Here is a 21,170-nt window from a genome sequence, read left to right as displayed (position 1 = left end):
ACATTCCCGCCAGCTGTCTTAAAAGGTAATAAATCAAATTACCGACTGTCCACGTTAATTAATCGGTATGTTATCGATGTTTAATTATTTCAATTAATTGGAGTGCTAAAATTTGCAAATGGCCTCTGATGTATCGGACGAGGGTTGACAGTTAACATACATTGAATACGTAAAGCAGTAACGTGTTTCAGTTGATTTGGTGTTAAAATATATTGTATTTATATCAAATCTTGGTTTGAGGTTATAATATATGCATGTACTGGTGGTAGGTCTCTCATATGTGAGAGTCCGCGTGGGTAGGTACTACCCCAATGTCTATTTCTGTCTGTCTGTCACTGTTGTGTTCCGGTTTACCCGGTAACCGGTAACGTTAAAAATACAATTGACTTAAAGAAATCGAATTTAATAAGTTACATTCCTAACACTTTTCGTTAATTTGTAGAAATTAAATTATTATTGTTACGTTTTCAAGTTAGATTTAATATGTCGCAAGGCTCAAAATATTGACGTTCAGTTCATTACTATGTCTTTACTCAATAGATTTTGAAACAAGTACTATATTTTCTACGTAGAACCGGTCGTAAATGTTGATAACCCCTGCCTAGTGATGAGTCAATCAGTTCTTGTTGTTTAATTGGTTCCTGGTTAGTACGGGATTGTTTTTATAGAACCGAAGATTGATGACATCTGCTTTTGTTAAGTACAAGCTATAAATAAGTTAGACGTAAATGTCTTTTGAAAGTAAAGAATAATTATTTTTTAATGTTTATAGAAGTTTTATACTTATTTTAAATATTATACAAATTAATTCGGGCCGTTTTCGCCTGGAAAACTGTTTGCAAATTAAGATTTAATTTTAAAAATGTAAAGTCAACAAGCATTTTTAATATTTCACAGTAACATTACATACTATATTAACAACTCCTTTGATTAATGGCGATTTAAATTATTTTGAACTGCGTATGCATCAATATTGTCACAAGTCTTATGGAATAAATAAGACAATCACGCATTTTATTCTTGAAAAGGTAGGCAGAGGCATAACTGGTAAACCCAATTTCCGTCTGTGTGTATTCTGTCCCATGACCTGATAGGGGGCGTAACTATCGCCAGATCGGGCACGAATTCCACTGTCCGAACTTATACTGATGTAATATTATCACATAGTTTATTCTGTTTGTAACTAACTGGACATAGAAACCGGGGTAGATCTTCCATTAGGTGGGCCGACGACCTGGTCCACGTGGCTGGACAAAACTGGATGAAGACAGAACAACCTGGTGTGCATTGCAAGAGGCCTACACTCAACGTTGCGTGAATAGGCCGAAGAAGAAGAGAAGAGTTTGCAAGTTTTTAAAACTGAACAAGAGAAACCCAAAATTAATTTCTTTTATAGATAATGTAGGAATATATATGTTGAAGAAGAAGAAGAGTTCAAAACAAAACACATAAATTTCCTTTATACATTTCGCAATATTACAAAATCGGTTTTGTAACGCTATGAAACCAGTTCTCGGCTTATTTACATACCTTCATCGAATGTTGACGGACGTATCGAACCAGTCAATATGTACTATTCGGGAATGTATATAGATATGTTTATGTACAGACAGAAAAACCAACGGATGGGATCACGACCTTGATTTCCATTAAAATTCGACGCGTGACGTGTAAGAGCGCCGTCCTATCGTGAAATGTAGACGTTCGCTAAGTGGCTGTGTTTGGAAACTTAGTAAATTTTGCTATTACAATACCAATTTTCTATGATTTTTTAGTATAAACACATAAATATTGCGTTCAAATTATATCGAATGTTTTATATAATTAATTTAAAGTAAAATATCCGATAACAATACTAAACAAGAATTGCGATGTGTTTAAAATTGAATATATATTTTTTCTTTTATTCTATTTTTATTTAGGTGCTTTTATTTAAATATGGAATAGCAGTCCCATCGTATCATAATCCATATAATGCTTAAAATAATCTTATTAGTGAAAAGGTGACGGACACATTGATGCAAAAATACAATAAACAATGCGCTAGCTTCTTAAATTGAATCACCCGACTTGAAATTGGCATAATGTACAACAATTGCCATTAAAACTACATATCTTAAAACCCTTCCTTTAATACTTTATTTATAACTTCTAAAATATGTTCCATTGATACATAGCGTTACATAGCGTCACATATTACAGCTATAAAATATGAACATATTTGTTAGCTTACATTGCGACACGGCCCTTAACATTGACAGATGTTCGACGGTTACGCATGATATGAAGCGTTAGCGTTAAGCTGTTGTAACACACGTTAACAACTTGTAAGGCCTTATTCTGTCATTAGTATTACGATTAAAACCTCCACGCACAATGCGCGCGCATTCATGCTTAAACTAAGTTAATATGTTTTTTGGGCTGTGTAGATTTTTATTTTATTCAGTTCTCATTCAGCCTAATTTATTTGAAATTGAAATTTAATTTTATGACTTAAATGTATTATTTCATTATGTTTACGGATATAACTTAAAGTATTTTTTTTTTGTTGCAGCTTGTCTTGTGCCGGTATGATTGGTGAGTGTTAAGGAAATTCTAAATAGGTACTAAATAATAATTTTTAATTCTTAAAACTAATAAATCATTTGTTCGACAAATCTGGCACAAAAAACTTAAAGGGATCAAGAAGCCAATAAAACACTTAACAATGCGATCTTTATCACTTAATTAAATAATATTTATAAAAAGTATAGTCTATGGAACACGTGCAAGGTTGTAGTTGTTGTCTATGAAACAATATGGAGTTCACGATCCGCTGAGCCCGCGCTTTTATTCAGTGTTGATGGTTGGAACTCGTTGATGACTTGTTCCTGGAAATTGTTGTCTACACGGCATTATAATTGTCTTTATACATTTAAAGTTAGTATAAAAAAACGGAATTAAGTATCTCTTGTAACATAAACTTGGTTATGCATTTTGAATTAGTAATAGAAAAATTTGCGGACGTACTAGACATTTTTATTTATTAGTATTAATGACTAATGAATTTTTACAATGTATTATATACTGGCTGTTTACTAGCGACTTCCTTTATTGTATTCGAAAAATAAAAAAACAAAATGCGACATTAGGTATGTACTGGCTGGAATTATTACAATAGATAAATTTATTTATTAGGCAGAATATATTTGAATTTAGAAGTTCTATATTTAACCGTAAAATTCTCATAGATCCTTTATAGAAGACATCTGTAAGGAGGTAAGCAGAAGTTTGTATATTGTTTACACTGTGTATTTCCATACAAACAAGCCTTTCTCGCCAATGACTCAGTGCTTAAATGGAATTTCTAAATATAGAGAACATTAAGCAATTAGAGACCTCCATCTAATAGGACACTACTAAATATTTCTTAGATTCGTCACGTACGATTTGCATCTAGTATTAAATGTGATCTAGATTAAATTTATTACGGTAGATGTCAACGATAGTACTAGAGGCTCGTGGGAAAAGTGCCTTATCTTGTAAGATCTGTTTCGGGCACATAAAATGTTTCGCTCCTGTTTAGGTACTAAAATTGTTGACTCAGTGTAATAAAATGTTTGAAAACGAGCGGTGGTTTATCTTGGACATTAAATAAATAGCTCTATCAGAAAATTTCTTAAGATGTTTTGAGTTTTCAAATCTATTTTGTATTGTTGCGTAGAAAATATTATGGCTAAGGAAAATGTTTAATATTCTTATGCCATAAAATCATCTTACAAAAATTTATTGAATTTTATTTATGATATATTACAATAATTAAGTTGAGAGAAGAGTAACGTCTCCCTTGATTTTTTTTTACATAATTTGAGAATTCCTAAAAAAATATTTTATTTAAATATATATATATATATATATATATATTTTAAAACGAAATTACATCGTTTGTTTGAACTCAATATTTTGAGGTTATGCGACGATAGTTAGGTCCGGCCGCTGTGTCATACTTCAACAAAGTTGCATGATTCAAATCGAACTGACAGTGTGTGGGCCGAACTGCAGACGACCTGATTACATCTCCAAATGAAAGCTTTCATAATTATGTGAAATCACTGGAGATTATGTTGTTCGTTGTAATTTGGTATAATAATGTAATTTATTTACAAAATCCTTAATTGAAATAAACAGGTTTAAATAAATAACGTGCCGAATTAAAGATAAAGTATGGATCAATGAATAATTTTTACCGTATTTACCTAATTTAGTAGGTATAAATTCGTCACTTAGATGCTTGAAAGGTAATTAATTATATCTAAGCGCCAATTAAACTTTCCATAGAGCGATTTAAAGTTTTGATTATAGTAAAAAAAACATTATAACTAGCTATTTACTGTATAAAAATATAATATCTATACATATTATAAAACAAAGTCCCCTTTTCTGTCTGACTGTATGTTATCAATTTTCTCAAAATCTACTAAACGGATTTTTATGAAATTTGGTATGGAGATAGTTTAAGGCCCTGGGAATGTTATAGACTGTTACCTCGGGAAAATATATAGCGGGATTTTTATCTCTAAAAACATTCACGCGCGCGAAGCCGCGAGCAAAAGCTGGTAATAATATAAAAATTGTTCTAGAACTACAAAATCCACATCAAATGATGCAGAAAAATTTGGAGATTTCTAACATGTATATAATTCATTTTCGGTTTACTTATCACTTAGATATTATATCCTTTCTAGTTTCAAGTGAAGCGGTGATAATATTATAACAGAATCAGGCAAGCGCCCAAGGTCATCACTTAAGGTAATTCATTAAGTTTCAGTTAATGTCAGCCTATACTTAATGGACACAAAGCTGACACAGTGGTATCATTCCAGTCGAACTGGGAAATCAGTATCTACTATAAAACTGTTATACTTACGAATCAATACAAAGCTGCTATTGCACTCCCGTTTTTTTAACACAGTGGTATCATCCCGGTCGAAATGGGAAATCAGTATTTACTATAAAACTGTTATACTTACGAATCGACGCAAAGCTGTTATTGCACTCCGGCGTTCATGACACAGTGTTACCATCTCGGTCGAACTGGTAAATCAGTACCTACTATAAAACTGTCATACTTACGAATCAATACAAAGCTGCTATTGCACTCCGGTTTTCATGGCACAGTGGTATCATCCCGGTTGAATATCAGTACTAAAACAGTCTTTAGCTTGACTATTTACAAAAATATATAAACTAGAACTCTATAAAAACACTAAAAACCATTGACGTATCTATACTATTATATAAAGCTGAAGAGTTTGTTTGTTTGTTTGTTTGTTTGAACGCGCTAATCTCAGGAACTACCGGTTCGAACTGAAAAATTCTTTTTGTGTTGGATAGCCCTTTGTTCGTGGAGTGCCATAGGCTATATATCATCACGCTATACCCAATAGGAGCGGAGCAGTATTGTCTTATCTCAGGAACTACCGGTTCGAACTGAAAAATTCTTTTTGTGTTGGACAGCCCTTTGTTTGTGGAGTGCTATAGGCTATATATCATCACGCTATACCCAATAGGAGCGGAGCAGTAATGTCTTATCTCAGGAACTACCGGTTCGAACTGAAAAATTCTTTTGCGTTGGATAGCCCTTTGTTCGTGGAGTGCCATAGGCTATATATCATCACGCTATACCCAATAGGAGCGGAGCAGTATTGTCTTATCTCAGGAACTACCGGTTCGAACTGAAAAATTCTTTTTGTATTGGACAGCCCTTTGTTTGTGGAGTGCTATCGGCTATATATCATCACGCTATACTCAATAGGAGCGGAGCAGTATTGTCTTATCTCAGGAACTACCGGTTCGAACTGAAAAATTCTTTTTGTGTTGGACAGCCCTTTGTTTGTGGAGTGCTATAGGCTATATATCATCACGCTATACCCAATAGGAGCGGAGCAGTAATGTCTTATCTCAGGAACTACCGCTACGAACTGAAAAATTCTTTGTGTTGGATAGCCCTTTGTTCGTGGAGTGCCATAGGCTATATATCATCACGCTATACCCAATAGGAGCGGAGCAGTATTGTCTTATCTCAGGAACTACCGGTTCGAACTGAAAAATTCTTTTTGTGTTGGACAGCCCTTTGTTTGTGGAGTGCTATAGGCTATATATCATCACGCTATACCCAATAGGAGCGGAGCAGTAATGGCTAAACTCAGGAACTACCGGTCCCAACAGAAAAATTCTTTTTGCGTTGGATAGCTCTTTGTTCGTGGAGTGCTATAGGCTATATATCATCACGCTATACCCAATAGGAGCGGAGCAGTAATGGCTAATCTCAGGAACTACCGGTCCAAACTGAAAAATTCTTTTTGCGTTGGATAGCCCTTTATTCGTGGAGTGCTATAGGCTATATATCATTACGCTATGACCAATAGGAGCGGAGCAGTAATGGCTAATCTCAGGAACTACCGGTTTCAACTGAAAAATTCGTTTTGTGTTGGATAGCCCTTTATTTGTGGACCGCTATAAGCTATATATCATCACGCTATGACCAATAGGAGCGGAGCAGTAATGGCTAATCTCAGGAACTACCGGTTTCAACTGAAAAAATCTTTTTGTGTTGGATAGCCCTTTATTTGTGGACCGCTATAAGCTATATATCATCACGCTATGACCAATAGGAGCGGAGCAGTAATGGCTAATCTCAGGAACTACCGGTTTGAACTGAAAAAATCTTTTTGTGTTGGATAGCCCTTTGTTCCTGGAGTGCTATAGGCTATATATCATCACGCTATGACCAATAGGAGCGGAGCAGTAATGAAACATGTTGCAAAAACGGAGAAAATTGTTAGTTTTGAGAGCTTCCGTTGCCTGCGCTGCGTAAACGGTTAAAGTTATGCAACAATCATGTATGACGGGATTGTTCCACTTAAAAAGTTCTAAAAAAAATAAAACAAAGTCCCCCGCTGCATCTGTCTGAACGTGTTAAACTCAAAAACTACCCAACGTGTTAAGATGAAATTTGGTATGGAGACAGTTCGTGACCCTGGGAAGAACATAGGCTCCCGGGAAACTACTACTTTTATAACGGAAAACTTTAGCCTGAAAAACTTTATAACGCGGGCGGAGCCGCGGGCAAAAGCTAGTATTCTATATACACGAACGTCCATATAAATTATTTGTTTAAAATCTAAACTAAAATGACAACCAAAACGTCACTGTTATAACCTATTTATTCACTTGAACAACAAATAATTTTACTTATTTGACATTAGTCTATTATAGACTAATTTTATTCAAATCCAGGTTTACACTTAGACTCGACTTCTTACACACAACCACAAGCTGTCAATATTGACCATACTAAAGTCAGTTTGAATGGATTACAGTTCAATACAGTGAATGTTCGGAACGCCAAATCTAGTACGTCGTGCATATATATCGATGCTAAAAACGTATTTGCTTGATAAATATAATCGACACACGCAAACTATCAAATGAGACAAACAAACATAATCACATAAAAACCCAGCCTTTATTTCGAATAGTTTCCCCATAGTAACGTGGTTGTACGAATAGTTAGGACATTTGCGCTAAATGTTCGTAAGTCGATGGACCTCAATACGTTATATACTATTAGGAGAGTATTCAAAATTTATATCGAATCTTTGGATTTATTGAATAATAAAATGGTTACGTCCATAATGGTCTTTAAACTTTTGTCCGCTTTTACATAAACGTTATTTTTTACTAAAATAAACTTCGGAATGTTTACTTGATTTTAAATTAAAAAATGAATATTTCAAAGTTAATTTGGTATTTTTTCAGCTACATTTGTGGCTGACTTCACTTCGATTGCTTTGCGTGTGTGATTCCTAGTTCATAGATTTTTGTCCCAGAAAAACACAAATTTCCCGGAAAACAGAATGTGGCTAAGTTCATGATGATGTGATACAAGCACCCAAAACTATTTGTCACTGCCTGCTACTACGTTGAGAGCTTAAAGTAGCGATGTGTATTTAATTTGAATACATTTAAACCTTCGGTTACAAACACACGTACTTTAATCCTCTACGGGCTAGACAAAATCACAGGTAGAATACTCCGTTTGCATTACCATACGAGTCATATCATACTTTAATTTATTTACACGCCTCAACGTCTGTTGCCTTTCCATAAAGCGCCCATTCACGTGAAACCTTGTCGTGGACGTCGACAATTTGCTAGTTTGTATATTTCATTGCGGGCAACGCCTTGCATTCATAGAAACCGTGTCCCACAAACTTTACTAGCCGGCCGGGCGCCGTGCTGGAATGTGAATGTACGATTTTAAACTTATACTCAGATTATAGCTGCCGTGGATTGTGAAGCGTTTATGCAGATTCTGTGCAGCGTTTAAAGCGGCTTTATTGTACAAAAGTAAAATTACGGTTAAATTAAGGTTGTTCTTTTTTTGAAATAATTTATTTTATTAATAAAATATTAGGCCAGTATGCTTCTTTCTCTTTCCACAAAGGTCTAATCCGTGTTTGTAGCCTTCATGTTCGATATTTAAAGATATTATGGAGAACATTCAGGTATACCGTTTATTATTAGCAATATTCAATGAATACACAAGCAACTTCAAGAAGTCAGCTGTAATATCGCCTTGGCAGCCCGTTCCACTCCTTATAACTATCAAAGATAACAGTTAACATATACATCTGGCTGTCATATCGACGGATTAAGATAATCACTATAGAAATTGGTTATTCCGTTTGGAAACCGACTTGTCCCGACTGCAACTGGCATTTGCACTACCGTTAGGTTGGTAATCGTTTGATTGTCCATAATTATTTACATTTCTACCGTTTATAAAAAGTTTTATGGTTTACAACATGGAGTCTATTGTGTGAAAGGGTACTTGACAATTAAAATCTATTATACTAAATAAAATGTTAAAGTCATTGAGCTGCTGTAGCTTTTTGTCTACAGCATTATTAGGTAATTACTACTGTAGTCGGGCTATTGTTTGGGCTGTAGAAGCTGACATTGATTTTCGATAAAAAAAACGAATAGGTAAACCTTTTTCCTTTAGAGGTTAAAAACACACATTTCGATATAGTAAGTAAGATTTTTTTTTTTTACATAAATAATGGAGAGCGATATTAAAACACGTCAATCTAAGAATAAAATTGCAAATTCTATTATAGATTCAACTGTTCTTAACTTAAAATCTCGTCCAAAGGCTAGTAGCAACAAACAGCGGTGGGCCAAATCCAATAAAACTTACGACTACACGCAATAAAAATAACACTTTAAAATAAAGAATTAATGCACTGTAGATAATTTGTAATGTGTATGTGATTCTCACGATCACCGTTAGGCTGCTCGGCTGAGCGTTTCGGGACATTATCGTTGTGAAGCTATGTTGCAATCGTGATCGGAATGCGCGAAAGGATTTTGGAAGTTATTTCTAGATATAATTTTCTTACATATACGTTTTTCGCAAAAATACTTATGTAGGTAATCAGGATCGTTTTGATATTGCGTTACTAAATTAAACTACATAATCATCTTTTGGAAATAACAATATAAGTTACTCGAACCGTAAATGTAAAATAAAAATGTGTAAGTTTAATATCAATAAGTAATTTTAATTTTACGTGCTAATGCCAACACTACTACTCCAAGAGTTTGACTAATTCGTCGCAGCGGCAACATCATACATTTAGTCAGAAATATACTCACGCACTCGCCCTATTCGCACAAAACAGGTAAATAAAACTGTGATTTTGTGTAGATATTTGTTATTAATAGATGTTTTTTGGCAACATTAGCAGAGATAAAGATGATGTGGTTTCATTTATTAACGCAGTGTCAAAATGACCCTGTATAATGAACAAGCTCACGCCTACACGAAGACAGGATGCTTATGTGTCAATGTATAACCATCTATAGTGTCACAAGAAGCAAAATCGCGTATTAACTTTAAATCACAGTCAATCAACATCGCCTCCGGTTTATTAAACAGATCAATTGATTAACTTGGGACGGCAAGAAATATTGAAGTACTTACGTTACCTCACACTGTAACAACTTGCATTAGATGCGGTAATTTTTGTGATATTCATAATTTGTAATTAAAAATAATTCCAAGGAAATAATACTTCATTAATATAATTTTTTAATATTAAAACTTCAAGACACTGTGAGCCCATTCTGCGTAGATCGGTCCACCAACAGCTACAATTTCGAAAAAGAATTATGTAATTGTAAAATGTAGGTAGATATTGTAACTTTGACTTTACGGATGAACAACACCTCAGTCCCCCCCGTGACCATGAAGACTGCAAAGTCTTCGAAAGGTCAAAAGAAAATTGTAATATAAAAACAACAATACAATCCGCAAAATAATTTTATTTAATTTTAATATTTCTCTCTAATAAAATTATGTTTCAAATCGATCAACTACGCTTTTAGCATAAACTAATTATATAAATACTTCACATTACGGCTTCACTTAATTTTAATTTCCTATCATGCGAAGATGTTTCTAAGAATTTACTTTCTACATCGCTAGTGCGTTTGCGTGTTTTATGTCATTATACGAAACTCGTTTAGATATACTTTCGGAAATGTCAGATATCCTGAGATATATCATGTCAGAAGATCTTCTAGTATAATGTAATCAATTAATGAAAAATAAAACAATTTTTCGGAGTTTATCGCGAGAAATATTATGATTTTTTGACTTTGCAGTGATCATTGTCCGCCCCGTGACCATAAAGACTGTAAAGTCTTCGAAACGTCGGTAGAAATACGAAAAACCGGGATAAAATCCGAAAAATTGTTTTATTTCGATGACTAATATTTATGTAAACATAAGAATACGTTGTTTAAACAACTATCTAGACCTATTTCTTTTTCGAACACGTGAACACCGTTGTATTCATTTTATTGAGAGCTTGATTGACAATGTTTGAACAATCCCTAAACGTCAAATACAATATAGGGCGACCAAATACAAAAGTCAAGCTCCCAAGTAAATAGTAAACAAAAGAGTGTATTAAGAATTAACTATCTTATACGTTAACATTTACTTGAAATTGTGAAATAAGCCCTTATTCGTATAGATGACAAGCACATTCATTTTATTATTTTAAGAACAAAACGCAGTTCAATGTCCGGCGCTAGATGGCGCTGTACCAATTGCATTCGTTGCAATAAACTTTCTGCATCGCGGCGTCAAAATATTTTGCCAAAAGGTCAGTTCAGTTCGCAGATGCAAAATAGTTGATACCATGTTTAGCGTATAACTTTACGTCTGATTAGCAATCTCATGTAAAGCGGTAGTTAAAGTACATACTTTCTATTTTTGGGGACTCTGCATTTGCAGGGACGTATAATTTTAACTAATCCTATGATGTACTCATCATCATATCATAATATGTTTTTATGTATGAAAGGATAGGTGAGGGCACAACTTGGACTAAACTATTATACTTCGAAGCTATGGTACTCAGCTCTCGGCTCTACGAAGCTGAATAAGGAACGAAACTTTCTTATTTAATAAAAAATGTTTTTTCTTTTGTTTCAATTGACGATTATCGTAAATAATTATTATCGCTTGTCCTGGAATTTGGAAATCAAATCTAGAAACTCAAGCCTTACTTACGTAGCCTAAAAGTATGATGACTTTACGCGCATTTTTAGACCATAATAGTATATACTTATAATATTACCTATTGAATTTTTCCATAACATTTTTAACTGGAGTTAAAAAATGACAGACTACATTTTAAATTAATTGTAACGATACGAGACAACTTCTAAACTTGTCTAAGCCCGGAAATTTTCCAATGGGTCTAATTGAAAATTGTACAAACAAAAAAAAATATCTAAACGACTATGAAGATTCAAAAAAATGTTTTCCTTGTTCCCACTATCCAGGACACGGGACATTAATTATCTTTTCTGTTTTCTCTTTTCTTTTTTATATATTTATCTTACTTCTATTTATGCTTGAGCATATACTTTGTACTAGCAATACCCAAGATTGTAGAGAGAACCACGTGTACACTCATGAATGGTATACATAGTGACGTAGAACGTGGGCGACGATGTACCTCCGCCCACGACCACCTGTCAAACCGTCTGTTTATTAACCGGTTGGGAAGGAAAAATGGACGCAGCGTGACCTCTGACCTGAAGACGGGCCGCCTGTGAATCATGTGTTTTGTAATACCTCTATATTTAGTAACTAGATTTCCCTGCCGTCTTTAGTTGCGCGACTTCCCGGAGGAACAATCCCGTAATTTATCCCCGTACGGGAAGGTAGAGGCGCAATAAGTTCATCTACTTTTCGCCGTTTCTGTCCTATGATGAGATAGAGGGCGAGATATAATCTTTCTAACTTTCTTTTTAAATGAAACAAAGTCTATATTCTGCTCCTAATTCTACTCTGTCTACCCGTAAAAACTACATGGAAATCCAGTATTACACGAGCAAATAAATAGATAAACAGATAAAAGAAAATTTTAAAAATCCTTGATTTGAATTCTATTACCCTTCTTTACTTACCCACTTTCTGATTACATTTATTTCAATGTACATATGCACTAAGTTCCGCTGTTTTATTATATAGATACACACACACACACACACACACACACATACACACACACAAAATCACACATTTATCCCCGAACGGGTGAATGCCACCGAGGCAGGCATGTAACTATAGATAGACACATTGATACAATTGTTTAGTTGTTACTGAGATACCAAACTAAAAAGATTTCGCAATAATATCAGTTCAAATAATATCAAAGCGCCGTTTATGCTAATTCCAGGCGGACATAATTACAGCATCCTATATCCGTCGTCAGCTTGGCGAATCGAAACCTGCTTCACGGGAAAAGATTTCAAATCCTTCCTCGCAGTTTCCTCTTTTACTGGGTCAGTGAAGAGGAAACTGTTTACTGGTTATAATAATCTTGTTTGAGTTTCGCAATAAAATGTTGAGGAAACTTGATTATTAAGATATCGTCGCTGTATCATAGTGTGTTTGGTTTTTATAAAATAATAATGCAAACGTTCATATGGTTAAAAATTTCCAATTACTAGTAACATGTTTTTTAGGGTAATATGGTCGAATACACAGGAAAATTAGGCCGTTTCCGAAAAAAATAATTTTGCCTAGTACTTAAAAAAAAAGTTTTTAAAAAAATACTTTCTACATGGTACTATAAAAATGTACTTGCTGAAATAGGGTTGTCATCGTTGGCAATACCAAAGGCAAACGCTCTTGAAGCCGAGCACCAACAGGATGGACGGACCAGATCAAAGACTCGTTTGCCACCAAGTTCCACAAATTAGTTAAAGATGCGATGAACAGAAACTGGTGGAGACAAATAATCCGTTCTAAATGCGGTACATCCAATGATGACCACGATCCTCAGTCATGATGGATCGACTACATACAGAGAGAAACTGGGTAGTTAAATACGACATATTGATATGACGGTGACGATATGTAACTAGGCTTAATTTTTGTGAGGGCTAGAAAGCCATACAATTGGTTTGTCTAAAGTTACTTCACAATTAATTGTGACTCAACGTGAAACTCGGAATTTCCAGTTATTTATTTGTAGTTATCAATAAATTTTGACTGATGACAAAAATTTGCATTTTCTTAATTTTTTCTTCCGTTTTCCTTCTATTTATTTATTGTTTTTCTTTTTCAGTTGAAGATGGTTGCTGTCGATCAAGCAATAAATCTCCACGCACTTATCCTATGCCTGATGTTACTTCGAAACCCTATTATTACCAGGTAAGTTTAGTTTGAACGTACGCACACAACATTGCTATTCAAAAAGTATGCATAGAACAGAATGCATGTAGGTACATTAATATAAGAACATACTCTTATCTAATTTATACTTCTTTATTGATATACATATAAAGCTGAAGAGTTTGGACACGCTGATCTCAAGAACTACTAAACCCGTTTTGAGATTTTTTTTACTAATAGGAAACTGCCTTACTCCTTAGCGGTATTAGCTAGGCTATTCCGGGGAAACATTTATCCCGGTAAAACTCTTTCACGCGAGCGGAGTTGAAGGCAAAAACTAGTTTTATAATAAATAATTATCATAAAAGGCGCCACAGGATATTTTATTAGTCTCCGGATGTAATTTGCACCGGAAAGAAAACAAGATTTCATAACAAGAACGAATTAAAAACTATATCGAAAATGATATATCTATCGATCCACTTACATCCGTTAAATATAAGCAATAAATCTGGCGGCTGTTATGTATGTTTGTGCGTTTATTGATTATCCGTTGCACTGCCAAGGACGATTTATGAAAATTGATCGATATCTATATGAGGCGGGCAAAAAACTCGCTCCGGATGAGCGTAGGCCGAAGTGGAAGGGTTCCTGATAAATCTCATTTTATTTTATCAAAATTTTTACTATTTGACTTTACATCTTATTAATTAATGCGAAAGTTTGTTAATATTTGGATATTTGTTAGAAGGAAACGTAGAAAAAGCCGAACGGATTGGGATAAAATTTGGTATACGGGTAAGACCATGTCTTGGATAATACATATAGCTAATTTTTATCCCGGTAATTTGGTCTCATGGATTTTTTAGTAGATGGCGCTAGCGTTGTGTTTTGTTTTAAAGACTTGCACGTAGGCAAAGGGCGTTAGTGGTGGAGTCTACGATAATTTTGATAAAATATGGTCTTGTTTGAGTCGATTGCAAATTTGTTAATTAAAACGATTCGCACACTTTTTCTAAGAAATAGAGAACTACGAAAGTAATCATACAAATTGTACAAATAATATAAAATGTTATGGACAACGTCGTTAGAAAATCTGAAAGTCATTACACCGTAATTTCTAATACACGAGTATTTTGCATTCGATATGGTGATAGAAAACGTCAAGTAATGGTATGTATGAGATATGAATAATTTATCTACATATATAAATATGAATCTCTATTTCCCTTGGTCATCGCATCACGCGTGAACGGATGGAACAATTTCGCTAATTCTTTCTTTGTTGTATTAATTATTGTCAGGAGAAGGTTCTTATGAAAGAAAAAATTAAGGAAGTTGAACCGAACATTAGACAATTTAAGAAAACTTAACGAAAATTTTAATTTTATATAACTGTCAATTGTTTGAAATAACTGTCAGCGCTGCAAATTCATAGTTAACGGGCAACGTCTGTCGGGTCAGCTAGTTTTAAATATATTCAAGTTAGGGACGTGGTTGGACGTGTTTTGGATGAGGTTTTGAGGAAGTATCATTGACGAAGATTGTCTTTATAATCATTGACGGGAGAAAGAAAAGAGTGATTATTATCGTAATGATTTCTTACGTTTACGTGATTGTTAGACATCGAAGCAAAACTATTTTTAAATGTTGGTAAGTAGATGTAACGTTTTCGGCCGGCCGGCGTCTCATTCCTCTCCGTGACTATAAAGGCTGTAAAGTGTTCGAAACGGGAGATAATTAGAAAATAAAAAACCGTAATAAAATCTAAAAAATATTCTTATTTCAATGCCTCGTACCAGATGCAAATGGCATACTAGCAGATGCAGTAGCTTCATACACTACTTTTTTAACCAAGCCGCAGATGTGTTCATAGACATAGAAATTAGCTAAGAAGAAAAACAAGTCAATTATGTTCATTCGACTATAAACCCGATTCGTGGAAACATAAAGTATATAATCCGGATTACAAATTTATGGGCAAATAATAACTGATCTCCAATTCCATACATTCTTCAAGTCTTCAGGTATGTAAAGTAAATAATATATTTGGATTAATCCAAAATTACCGCTACGTAAATATTGATAAAACCATAATTCCCAAAACGATAATAATTAAAGTCCGCATAAAAAATATAAATCTTGTCAGTTTGTCCATTGTGTTTGAATGTAATCCGATTATGTTAATATTTTGGCGCCTGTGTGAGAAATACGTCAATGCAACAGTTAAAAACCTATTATACATTTATTTACTCTCAGATTAGCTTCGTAGGAAAATATTTACTGTATCAGTAAACATGTTTTTGTTAAAAACATTCCATAGTTCATTTAGTTATGATGTAGGTTCAGTTATTGACTTGACGTCGCCAAGTAATGGCTTTATTTTCTCTACAGCATTCGGAACATTCGTTTTACGATCGAGAGCGGTTAAATTTAGCTAAAATTTATAAAATCCTTTAGTTCTGTTTTAGTAGTCACAAAAATCAAATTCTATCCCATTTTGGTCTACTCTTTGTATATTTTTGGAGGGTTTTCCTATCAAAATTCGGGAGCGCGGAACCCCAACTATACTTGTTCCACGTCCGGGAGGGAAACGAACTTGAATAACCTGTCGCGACAGCTCAGTGAGTAATGTGTATATCTGCCGACGAAAGCTGACAACTTTACGCACGCGTTTGCGTTTAATTTACGTATTTTCGGTGACCTACTCTGATTTTAATGCTAACGTATTAAGATTGGTTTTTGGTTTAGGTTTTGTAAAGACCATCATAATGCTGTCATGACTTGATTTCAACATCAAAATGAAAGTATGTTAAATCAAATAATTCCCGGGCATCGAATTTAAAGATGTTTTAAATGTACAATAATTCAAAATAAAAATGTAGTGAAATTAGCATTAAAGAACAACGAATTAAATAAAATAATTTTACCCATGATTCAAAATAGTTTTCGTGATCAGAGATTTTTGAGCAAGTTCTATATAGTTTATCTATAATATCTCGATTAAGTATTATATATCATTAAAATTATCTTTACTTTTACATAAAATGCAACAGTAAATCTCTAGATGATACTTCCATAAACAAATCACTTATGAAAAAATAAACCCACGAAATTTTCTTGATCCTCAAATAAACCAAGCTGGATGTAAATACCCTGATACTTGTTAAAAAGGTTAATACATACTTAATTTACATGTCCGAAATACGCTGGCTCGTAGTGCCGGCCTGACGGCGCGCATGCGCATGACTCATTCGTTCCTTTCGCGAACCGGTCCGCTCACTCAGACGACTGAACGATGAGATGCGGCAATTAATTTAATTAATGCTGTAAAAATATATTTGTCCTATTTTTGACGGTTGATGCGTTTTTCATTTCAATGAAAAAGAGTGCGTTTCTTTCTCGTGTTTTATAATAACTTATGTTTTGCTCCCAAATACAGGTTTCATTAAATAAAAAATCATGCGTAATAAAAGGAATGAAATAACACAGAAAAAATCTTCTTTAAGGCGATACCTCAAGGTCCATTTTCATACATTTTGATTTTAATAATCATGGATATTTCTGCCTTTAAAATTTAATATGACGAAATTTTAAAGGCAGAAATATCCATGATTATTAATTATTTTTACGTTTTTCTTTCAACTGCGAGAACTAATCACTAACTAGACGTGAATTTAAATTCTTTACTTGCCAATACTTGTTTAGTTACCCAGATTAAAGGTGAAACAAAATGTATGAAAATGGACCTTGAGGTATCACCTTAAATGTATTTTTTTTGTCTCAATTTTTTTTAATTTATTTTTTGTACTTTGTTCTATTGAGACCCATCTAGATGTCACATATAATTGTTCAATGGCACATACACCCACACAAGTAAAATGTATTTAGACGTTGTAGGTATTCTTCTTACAATCCACACAATTAAGTGTAATTATCATACTTGTAAAGGTTTTATTCCGCGTGAGAAATTATTTATGAATGTACATTTTAAAATATATTTACGTCAGGATAAAAAAAATATTACTAGTGTTTATCTGTTATTTGATTAATTTAAGCGCCCCTTAATAATATCCATTTAAAATAGGTACGATAAATATCCGAAGTCAATTACTTTGTCCAAAAATAAATCTCAATCAAAACATAAATAATCAATGATTATCCAATTAATCGGAAGTGCGAAACGTCAATGAATTCAACATTCGATAATTAAACAAAAATTAATCATTTAATCCAACAATAAATCGATAAGCAGCAATAAACTCATTGAACCATATCGTACCGATTGTAAAATCGATATCCAATATATCGATAATACGTCGATAAATCTTTTCGGAATCATTATGTCATCGCCATAGTGCAGCGGCCGTTGCCTCGCGTACGCTATGAATATTCAAACCTGTTCGATACCTGTGGAACTCGTTCGAGTCCGCGCCTGGTTGATACTCGACGCTGATGTCACATACTAGCTGCTGTCTCTTTCTTACATACGGATAACTTGTACGACAAAGAGAGATGAAAGCCGAAAGTGGGTAAGGTCGAGGGCGCGGATTTTTGTGTTTTTATAGGCTTGTAGACGATTTGTTCTGTATCACACGTGGGCTATAAAACTATTGTGCGTTGAATGTAAAGTGGTTTTAAATAGTTCACGTATATGTTGGTATGTAGGTTTGTTGTAACAGTATTTTTATGGACCCTAATATTGAGAACTTACTTTTGTGTTTGTTGTTCGGGTTGGTTTTTTGTTTAAATAATTATTTAATGTTGAAATATTGACTTAGCACTAAAGTATTATTGTTGATTGTTGGAGAATTTAAGTTGATTGCTATTTACATATAATTTTTAACATTGTATAATTAAAAAATATTTATGCGCTTTACCTAGAGTCCAAAACAGAATTAAAATTGTATCATCATCGTATTGTAATAAAGAATCCTATAAAAAGATCCGGTACATCGTTTTCAAAAATTTAAACTATAATACCCAACAAAATACCAAAACACAGATCAACAACTATTATTTGCGTTAGAAACACACCTTAATCAAAGGTCTAACGTATTCATTACTAGCTGGGTGTAAGCGCGATATAAACTACATTCTATCTAGATCTAAGCCCGGACTGGCTCAATACATTTCCTAGTAAGTTACTAATTTCCTATTATCACGCGTGATAAGTGGCTATCGTAATGTACGTGGAAAGGAACAGTAAAATATTCCGGTTTCCTTTTACAGCTAAAACAATTCTTACAATATGTTCTGTGAGTGTTTAGATCTATCAATTCATTCAAGATATCGCTGGCTCACTATTACAAGGTCCTATGTTAAGTTTATGTTTGAAAAATTCGATTTAAGATGTTGCTAAAAAATTTAAAAGATAATAGTTCATGTTTATTATTTATATTTCGAGATTGGATATTTTTACTGAAAATAGAAGAATTAGAAATAGAAATTATATAACATAGAATATTGTAATGGTGATTTGATTTTTGATACGTATTTGTTTGATTAGCATTATCAAATAAGTGACCTAGGTGATTGTTGTTTTTTTGTTGTCCTAAAATAACTACGAAGTTAACACCATTATGCGCTAATATCGCTTCCTCATCTAGCTTAGAATCCTTAAACACTTACTTATATTTTGTATAATTTTGTAATAGAGCTAAGTTTGAATATTGTAATGCTTATTGAAATAAATGACTCCTGCGTCAAGCCACTAAATGTATCCTTCACATTCATCTTTTAAATTACACATCACGCATTTATCCCCGAAGGGGTATTCAGAGGCACCAGGGCACCCACTTTTCGCCAAGTGTGTTCTGTCCCATGATGTGATAGGGGGCGAGCCTATCACCATATCGGTCACAAATTCCAGACTCCGGGCTGATACTGAGCAGAAAAACTCAAATATCACTTTGCACGACCCGGGATTCAGACTCAGGATCTCAGAGCGCTGCCGTACCGCTGTTTTAAATTCATATCCTAAATTAGAGAATTGTAATCACTTCGAAATCTTTATAAAATACACTCAGACACACTGACACCTTTCAACCCCGAAGAGTGTCTTAACAATATACTTACAATAAACCCATTTATACAAATGGTGGTAGGTCTCTCATATGTGAGAGTCCACCTGGGTTGATACCACCGTAATGTCTATTTCTGCCGCCAAGCAGCAGTGTGTAGTTACTGTTGTGTTCCGGTTTGAAAGACATTGTACCCAGTGTAACTATTGGACATAATAAGACTTAACAGCTCATGTCTTAGGTTGGCGAGCGCATTGGAATACTAAACTATACTTTGTAATTCAAGCTGTTGGATGGTATTTTTATTATTTATGGGCGGTCGTATCACTGACCATCAGGCGAACGGCAAGCTCGTCTCGTCATTCAAAGCACAAAAAAAAATTAACAGTGCTAATATATTAATCTAGATCTTACTAATACCCAATTAGCATACATTTTGCGTATAACCATTTGACTTCCACGTTTCGCTCACGATATTCCCATTTTATTAATTTAAAGATCCCATTCCAAGGGAATATCTAATTCCGTAGAACCAGTCGTAAAATTGTTTATCCCACGTTCGTAAGCACGGAGCCTGCAGTCACGCTCGGTGAGCGGTTGGCCCATTTCCTACAGTTATTCCTATAGTATCTAAGTTCCTAGGTTGGGAATGTATGTTTATATCTACTTGTATTAAATAGGTGTTGTGTAAGGTCCTGATTTGTATTGTATCGTTCCTATGTTGGGATTTCATGTTTATAGCTTGTATTATTATATATTCTAGGTGTGTATTTTTTGTGAATTGCCGCTTGCTTTAAGTGTAAAGGAAAACATCTCGAGAAAACCAGCATAGATGAGAAGTTCTCAATAAGAATTTTGAGGGTATGTGAAGTCTACCAATCTGCATAAGGTCAGCGTGGTGGACTAAGGCCTAATCCCTCTCAGTAGAAGAAGAGGCTCGTACCCAGGAATGGGACAGTATACAAATACAGGGTTGATATGATTATATTTTGTTATATAGGTATGTGTGGTATAATGTAATAAATTGATTGATTGATATGTCTGTCCTGGGATGAAAGCTACCACAAAATGTATTAAATATTTCATAAAAATAGCTTTTTAATACTGAAAAAGTTTGTTAGGAATTTGCGAGAAAAATGTCATAGAAGCTAAGATTGGTGCATGCGGCTTTATTTTGGCAGTTTCCTAACTATTTTTGTCAGATTTCTTGAATATAGCAGAGTACTCAGACTTAGCAATGCCTATTTTTCCGAGAACTAATATATTTTATAACCTAATCCAGTAACCGCTGTAATATCGCTTATTTACTGATAAACCATTTTACATCATCCAATCCCAATAAACACGTCATAAACTCAGTTTTGTGCTCCGGTATCTAGCGATTGCTTACGGTTTCGACA

At 34.0% G+C, this 21,170-nt stretch overlaps 1 long non-coding RNA gene across 1 annotated transcript in view; it reads left to right on the top strand.

Moving 5' to 3' along the window:
* The window catches only part of LOC115443718, a 51,149-nt gene extending 36,214 nt beyond the window's left edge, over positions 1 to 14,935 (top strand). The window contains exons 4-5 of the long non-coding RNA XR_003938641.2: positions 2,555 to 2,577; positions 13,701 to 14,935. This is a non-coding gene — a long non-coding RNA (uncharacterized LOC115443718). The remainder of the gene's footprint in view (positions 1 to 2,554; positions 2,578 to 13,700) is intronic.
* Positions 14,936 to 21,170: the final 6,235 nt, after the last annotated feature.

This window comes from Manduca sexta, chromosome 23, assembly GCF_014839805.1.
Source record: "Manduca sexta isolate Smith_Timp_Sample1 chromosome 23, JHU_Msex_v1.0, whole genome shotgun sequence".
NCBI classification, from domain to species: Eukaryota; Metazoa; Arthropoda; class Insecta; order Lepidoptera; family Sphingidae; genus Manduca; species Manduca sexta.
The sequence above is the reverse complement of the archived record's forward strand: the minus strand, read 5'-3'. Positions and strand labels throughout refer to the sequence as shown.